Here is an 8,449-nt window from a genome sequence, read left to right on the forward strand (position 1 = left end):
TGGAAATGTTATGTCAAATTTTATCGAAAATTAATGTTGAATTTTACGTGGTTATAGGAATGCAGAATCTTCAATACCCGAAATTTCAATTCTAAGTTTTTTAGTAGAAGGCTATGATCTTTACAAGAATGCAAAGGCGGATTTGGTGGGAGGGGGGCGGATGCCCCCTCCACCCCCCCCCCCCCTCCCTCTCCGTCATCGATTCGACCCCCTGCCGACCCAAAGGGTCCCCCTTTGTACTATTTTGGGATATCCATTTTTGGAGCAGAAGTTTTCGCCAAAACAGGGTCTTTGTAGTGCTATGGGAGAGCTCGGAAAAACAATTTGGTCACCCCTCCCCTCGAGAAAGTCCTAGATCCGCCCCTGCAAGAATGATTCAAGATTTTTTAAACTCTTGGATAAGCAATATTGCAATCAGCTATTAGTTTTTTCCCGTAACTTATTTTGTTCTCGCGATCAAGTTTAGGGTGAGTTTTAGCCAAACTGTTTTTTCAAGAGGTGTAGTTCTAGATATAAGACAAATAAATTGATACTTGTTCAGCAGCTGGAAAAATTTTGAGCTGGATAACATGATTTTTTTTCGTCGGCTTGATGGCTTTTGTCCTATTCTATAGGTATAGGGCTAATGGAGTGATACCTGGTCTACAGCTGACAACATTTTCAGATTGAAAATGATTGTTTTCGTCGGTTTCGTGGAATTTGTCCCAGTATGATTCGATAAACGTACTGAAGGCTCTTAAATAGTTGGTGATGATTTTTTTCCAGAAAAAATCCTAAAATTTGTTCACGCTCAAATTTGTTTTTTCGCAGTTGGATTTTTGATTTATTTTTTAAACTGAGTTCTTTTCCTTAGTTAAAAGTAAGGCAAACTCAGCTATTGTTCAGAAAAAAATGAAGGTCACGAAAAACGTGAATGAGTTCTAATTTCGAAAAAGGGTTTTAATTTTCTAGCGCATTGAAAATTTTATCAAGCGATCCAGTCTTATTGAACTAAGTTTATTTTATCAAAAAAGCAAGAAAAGTTTTTCTTACAATTCAAAAAGTTATAAGGTTGTTTGCATATTTTTGCTAATCGAACTTTAAAGATTTTCAAAAAGTAATTCAGTTTTGTTTTTTGTTTCTTTGCGTTTGTCTGCTCAATTTTTGTCGGCTCAGTTGCCACATCGAAATTTTTGTTTGCAAGTAATTTTCATAATAGTTGAAAGTGCTACTATTTGTCATTAAAGTTTCAGGGTATTCTTAAAGCTTTTTTTAAAAAAAATTTTGAATTTTTTTAAATCAACTTGTCTGCTCAAAGATGATCAGCTTTGTTTCCTCTTCGTGAGTTTTGTTCCGTTGCTAAATTAACATTCAAATGTCTGACATGATTGCCCAGAATAGATTTCTATCGAGACATTCGAAATTCTAATTTTTCGTAGAATTATTTTTCAACTTTTTTTCCCCAATTTGTCTGCGTTATATCGCAAGTGATGCAAAACTCCGCTTCGCCTCTGTCTGAAAATCTGTGTTGTTAGTTTTGAGCATTTTAGCGTCATAATTAGCTTGGAGAAATTTCATTTAGAATCAATTCAAGGTGATGAACGACGTTTTTTTGTTCTGACCATTGAATTTTGACTACTTCATGAAAATCTGTAGGGGTTGAAATGTGTTATCTTAAAAAAGACCGATAAGTGTTATTCCGTTTTTATAAAATTATTTCAAAAAACATGTGCAGCGTCGAGAAATTGGCCTCATTTTTCATTTTTTAAGACTAAATTAGACGAGTTTTGTTGACTGGTTGACTTCATCAATTTAAATCTGCTACACTTTGATTAATTTTTTTCTTTCAAATTATTGCAGTTTGCTTAGCCTAACTTGGCACTGATATAAAGTTTTCGGATAAAAGAAAATAAGAATTGTTTAAAAAAGTTTTTTTTCTCCAACTGAAGTTGACTAGACAAAAAATGATGAAAACAAAAGTGGACAAGAAATTAACCAGAATCTTTGTAGGTTCCAGTTTATTTTGAGATTTTTGGACCTTAGTTTTAACGCTAAAAGGGGATAATTTTTGCCGCATCAAATTTGAAAAGGGTGCAATTTCTAAAACAAAAATTGCGCAAATCTTTCTAAGAAATTGTTTTTAAATCAAAAAAGTTGGCTGTCTTCATAAAAAAAGGTATTCATTGGCTAGCAAGTGAAAATGAAATTTTTTATATCAAATCTAGGAGATTTTCAAGTCACCTTTACGCTACGTAAGGAGCTCAATCTGATATAATTTGCTCAACATCTGAAATGGTAGATGTAGATTCAGGGTATTTGATTGAGTTTCGGGTTCAATCTTTGGAAACTAAATTAAAAGATACTTTTTGCATGTAGGTTATTGAAGAGAGCTTTAAATCAGTTTTTAGGCGATACTTATTTTTTTATGTTCCGATTGTTGAAAATGGAAGATAATTAGTATTCGGGGGTGTTTTAGTTAATTCTTTTTCCGTTTTCTCTTCTGTTTTTTCTTAATGGCATTGAAAAAATGTCCGAGTGGCGAGAAAAACTGATTTACATCGACAAATGGAAAAAATACCAATTAAAATACTCTTCTCATAAATTAGAAATCAAAACCATCCCATACGAATCATTAATTATTGAAAACGCTGATTAAAAAAAGTAACCAGTATAAATTGAAACGGCAAACGAATCTTTATGATGACAACCTTGGATCGAACCCTAGATCTGAATATCTGTGGGTTGTTCTGCAGTGATCAAATTTTGAACCTAGAATTTTGTGATGTGATTGCTTAAAACATTTTTTACCCAATTGGCTCAAAACTTGCAAAAAAACTTGAAGAGGAAAGAAAAAAGAATTTAATTAAGCCTCTCTTGCAACGAAACAGAAACAAGGTTTGTGCTCAATCCTATTCAATCCTCAGAAAGAGTCAAAGCTCAGAATGCAGGTCAAAGATTAAATAAAATTTAGGCAAGGTAATTTTTTAATGAAATACCCACTACCGGTAACTCCGGAACCCTGAGCAAATACTTTTAATGAAAGCATTCCTGAGCATAATCACCCGAACAGTTTAAAAAACAAACGAACACCCTTTATGAAAGTGGGCAATCAACTTTTATTGTAATTTTGGCCTATCAGTTTTGATAAATGGGATCTCTGAAAGGGATTTTTGAAAGATTTCTGCATTAACGCATGTTGTGTTCATTTATAGAAAAAAAACTTGTTCCTGGTGAACAGCTTAGTTTGCTGCCTAAAAAACCATGCGTTGTTTATTTGATCAATTTTCCTTCGATTTCTTAGCAGGCTGAATTAGCATGTTTCATTGACCTCAGTAAAGCCTTTGATTCGCTCAGTCGTGACTTGCTTCTTCAAAATCTTGAAAATTTTGGTTTTCGAAGTTTATTGTTATGGTACCTAGAAAAAAGTCATCGACAGGAAAAGCTCGGAAGAGAACGCTCCGAGAAGCAAAAAAATAGGGTACATCTAAGGATTTGGTTTTAGGGCGGCTACTGTTTTTAATATTTACCAACGACATGCCAAATTGTTTAAAAAATAGTCGGAATCTTTTTTACTGATGACACGTCGGTTTAATTGAACATCAATTCAAGTGGCAAGTAGTTTACAAAGACTTGATTGCCACCACTAATTTTATCTTCAGATTATGTTTTAATAACAAATAAGAAATGTGGCCTTTAAAATTTTGGACAAAGAATGTTAGCGGACAATTCATGCCAGGTTGGGAACTTAAATTTTTAATTAGTTTTTCAAGTATAAATCTTGATTCTAAGTTTTATTGAGCACGTTTCAAGAATAATTAAATAATAAGTAGTAGCTAAATTCACGTGAAAGCATATAAGTCTCGGTTTTTATTTCTCAAAATATCAACTGCTGCAGATTCAGTTAACATATTTTGTCTTACGGGATTTAAGTTTCTGGTGACACATGTAAAGCTCGCCCAGAGACAAAACTCAACTTTCAGAGAAAGATTATCTTTCAGTTATCTTTAAAAAAAACAATTTGATGGAATTTGTCAAAGAGATAATGAAACAGAAGAAATTTTTAATGAGTACAAATTTATGTGGACTGCTTCAGGAGCTTTTTCAAATTTTAAGATCCAGAAGGTGATAAAACTTTGAAAAAAAAATGTGCGAAACCGTCGTGTCACAACGAAGATCCAGTGAGCTATACTACCAACCTTGCCCTTTCACAAAACAGTCGTAAAAAGTCTCTAAGAAGAAACCGAGTTCTGACATGCAACAGAATGATTTTTGGATACGGGCTAACTTTCTTACTTGTCCTCTTGTTTTACCTTTCGAGGACGGTTGTTGGCGAGCTGAAATGCTCTTTCAACAGCCCTTCCAGAGAAAAATTACGATTTTTTTAAACATAAACTAAACTTTTCTGGATGAATGAATTCAAATTCGAGTGAGCTTGTAACGTAGTCTTAACAAGTCAGTCAACTTTTTTCCAGCCATAGTTGTTACATTTTAGTATCAAGATTTGCTTGAAGTGCATGCCTAGTATCGTCTATATTTGCTTTCTTTGATTGTATTTGTGATATTTGATATCTAAGTTTCAAACGAATTGATAAGTTTCCCCAAACAAAAAAAAGGATCTGGATTTTTAGTTTTTCAGACATTAGACGGAGAGTTTGATGAGAATGCGCTCTCAGTGTACCATTATAAAAGTTTGTAACCTTACGATAAGTAAGAGTATTGCAATCGGGTACTAGACCTTTTTCCCCGTTCATAACTTTGTTCACAGGACTTGTCTGGACTCCTGGTGGTACGTTGCTTCATAATGAACTCAAGTTTCTTAGTGTCCTCGAAATTTTTTAGCTCGGCCAATTGGCAAATAAGCCTGGAACGACAGAGATCTCGAGTTCGAATTTGACTGGAACCTGTGTTTTTAGCGATAATTAGTTTGTTCCAAATATAATTGTCGGCCGAATATTCATCTGTTTGTTTTGTTGTTGGCGTAGTTGCCACAACTTAGAATCGTTTATTTTTGCTGTTAACTTTTTCATTGTTGTTTTTAGTGTTTTAACTTTTCAAAAATCCGGTCGCATTAAAATTTGATTTTTAGCTTTTTTGTAGTTTTAGCTACTCGATTTCTTGAAAAAAAACAATTTTTGTTAGTTAATCAATATCGGTTTATTTTATATTGACTTAGTGGCTTCATACTGCGTCGTCTGATGACCAAAAAATTTTTTGTGTGCGCGTGTGCTCTGATGGGAAGTGGGGTTTTGAACTTTTTTTGCTCAAAATGTTGATTTTTTCGACATGAAGGTTTTCTGCTCAGGTGTGAGAATGTGTTCTTAAGGGAAAAGGACTTTAAATTCCCCCTATATTTTTTCTGCATGAAAGATTTCTGCACAGGTGTTTTTGGTTTTGTGACCGCTTGCTACGTTTTTGCTAATTTTTCATTCTTTTATCTGGGCATCTTTTTTGCAAAAATATTTTGATTCGTTTTGATAGATCTAGTTGTATGTATTGTGATAAACTATCGGTATTACTTATAATTGTGTATACCACCTTGCATTCAGTACACATATTGAACAATTTTAACCTATAGCGTGGGCAAGACTTGTTTAATTGTTTGCCAAACGATGTTTTTTAGGTAAGACAATTTGAATGACTTGAACTCTGCCGAAACCCTATTTAAGATAAACATTTTGCGCCATTGACGATGCCCCCACCAAACAAGGAAACAAGTTAACTAATATTTTGCCCGTAGTAACATTTTGGGATTGGTAGGTTGGGTTAAAAAGGGCTTGCTTAAGGTAGTTCTAAACGGACGCCTTTAGAAAAATTTTGGAAACAAGATTTAAAAGTGCTGAAGGCGACCCCTTTCGACATGCTGTTGATTTACAAGTTCAGACTGAACTCGCAGGATGGTTTGTTTTCATTGAGTAAGTTCAATTACTCTGGCAGTCGTTTGTTCCATAAAGATTGTCTTCAGAAATTTGCAACAAATGTTATGTAAATGAAAGTAAAACATATAAAGCATGTGTCTGTGGATGCAGAAAGAGCGCGAGCACACTCTCCTGCTCTGTTATAAACTGAGTTTGTCATCAAAATGTTTTAGGAAGATAAACATCCAATTCCAATTCTTTCTACAAGTTTCCAGGATGCAATAAATTTCAAAAAAACTACTTGACAGTAATTGAAGTGGACTGTTGATGTATTAATTATACTCCCTTTATCTCCATGAAGTGCCCAAAAAGGGCATTTTTGACCTGATTTTTTGCCTGCGTCGCAAATTTTTTGGTCTTAATAGAGTCTTTAGTGTTCTGGGAGCGCTTGGAAAATCATTTTTGTCGACCTAAAAAAAGGTCGTCAAAATTTCCGAAACAATTTTGAAAATTTGTCCCCCCCAAAGAGAAAACCCCAGATCCGCACAAATCGGATTAGTTTAATTAATAAGCGTAAGCCATCCAAAATATATGTTCAGTGTTTTTTTAAATTGAACAATGTTTACAAACTAAATTCGACTTTCTGAAACTTAAGTTTTTTCACGATGAATTCCACTTTCTTTCCGCCTTGGTTATGATTGGCAAGGAAGCCGATCTTAACTTGTTTCGTTCCCAGTCGAAACTTGTTGTGTGCTGCTTCGAAAACCTCACCGTGAATCGTATCCTCATAAGTAGTCCACGTGAAAGGAACGTTTTTAGAGCAACATGCTGGATACATATAATTACTTGTAGCTCTATGAAGTCTGGCTTTGGTTTCGCCCAATTTTAGCTCAATTGATTTGTCGACAGGATTGGCGAGTACAATTTCTGTTGAAGTTTTATTCTCAATTGAGTTGTCTGAAATAAATTGACCTGTCGGTAGTTTCTCCAAGTCTCCATCAAGGTAGAAACCCAATCTGTTGCTAATATGAGGAGCCCATTCCTTTTTGTCTTCACTGATGGAGATTGTTTTTCGGTCGTCGGAGATTCCGATGATTGTCACGGGAGGACATTCTTTCATCATGTTCACCTGGGGAAAAAATGCGTTCATGCGACAAACAACTCCTTTCGGTACTACTATGATAGGGTGGTCCCTTGACAATAACCAGGTCCCTTGAGAATAAGACACCTAGAGCTCTCAAATCCTTTAATAATTATGATTGAGCCCTTCGGAAAGATGTCTCAGTATATTTTCATAAATTTTATGTTTTGTTATCTCATAAATCCTCCCCTACACCATTTTAAAGTTGAAAATCTAAAAAAAACCGCCAATAGTGGGTTTTGATGACAAATAAGTCAACCCAATCATATGGTTGTTAAAACGTAAAATAAAGTAAAGCGAGCAAATTTCAAAATTAGTTTTCAAAATTATAACATGCAATATGCATGCGGGACCTGTCTATCATAGTTGCTTTTTCGAGGGACCACTCTATCATAGTAGTACCCTCCTTTCAAGTAAAATAGTACTTTTGTTGGCCAATTACAGAAATTTTCAAATCTCACACAAGCTCAAAATAATATTTCTTGCGCTTAGATTTTTAAATTGTTTCTATTTGATCGGTTTTGTCGTTTAAATTTGATGGCTTTTGTTGTGTGATGGTTTTGTTACCTGCACAGAAGAAATGGAGTTGCCATCTTTATCGTAACAATCGATGAAAAAATAAACATGCGACTCTTCTTCGCCCATGCTGCGTATGCTCATTGAACACGTGTAGGTTGCATTGACATCAACTGGTATGAAATCGGAAATATGATGTGTGCTATAGTTAGCAAAGGACAAGGCCTTGTCCATTTTGACAAACCTGTTTCAAGTAAGAGTTTGTTAAGAAATAGCTGTGAGAACTCTGTTGACTTAAGATCAACTAAATACTGTAGATTTTCTTGAACAGCTCTATCATATTGTGAAATAAGTCAAACACAAGTTAAGTGTCGACTTATTACCATTCTCGTTAAGTTATACAAAACCAAAGGCAAAGCTTAGAATCGATTAATGAAGCTCGATGTCGCAACAATTATCAGAGCGCTTAGATCAGAACGCTCCAACACAGACCAGAAGATTTCTGCCACTTTATAACGGTCATTTTGGTGGCCAGTCAATAAGCAGAGTGGTCTAAGAGCAGAATGGGTCCAAGAGCAGAAAAACAGAAAAAAATCAACTTTTATAATCTAATCGGTAAATTAATTATCAGAAATGTCAATAATACCAACGCAACGAACATTTTATGTACAATTTGAGTAATTTAATCAAGAATTTAAAAAAAAAACTTAATAAAGAAACTTAATGAAGTAGACAATTCATGCATAATTTATTCGTTTTCTTGGTATTTTTTGACGATTCTAATGATTGTTTTTATCAAATAGCCCGTATAAACCAATATAAATCAAAATTTTTCAGTTTTTCTGCTCTTGGACCCATTCTGCACTTGGGCCATTCTGCTTATTGCTCCGCCTCCGGTCATTTTGCTGTTTTGGGGGCAGTACAATAGTGCCGAAGTACAATAGTGCCGAAAATGAAA

The sequence above is a fragment of the Symsagittifera roscoffensis genome, chromosome 3 (genome assembly GCF_963678635.1).
Source record: "Symsagittifera roscoffensis chromosome 3, txSymRosc1.1, whole genome shotgun sequence".
Lineage (NCBI taxonomy): Eukaryota > Metazoa > Xenacoelomorpha > Acoela > Convolutidae > Symsagittifera > Symsagittifera roscoffensis.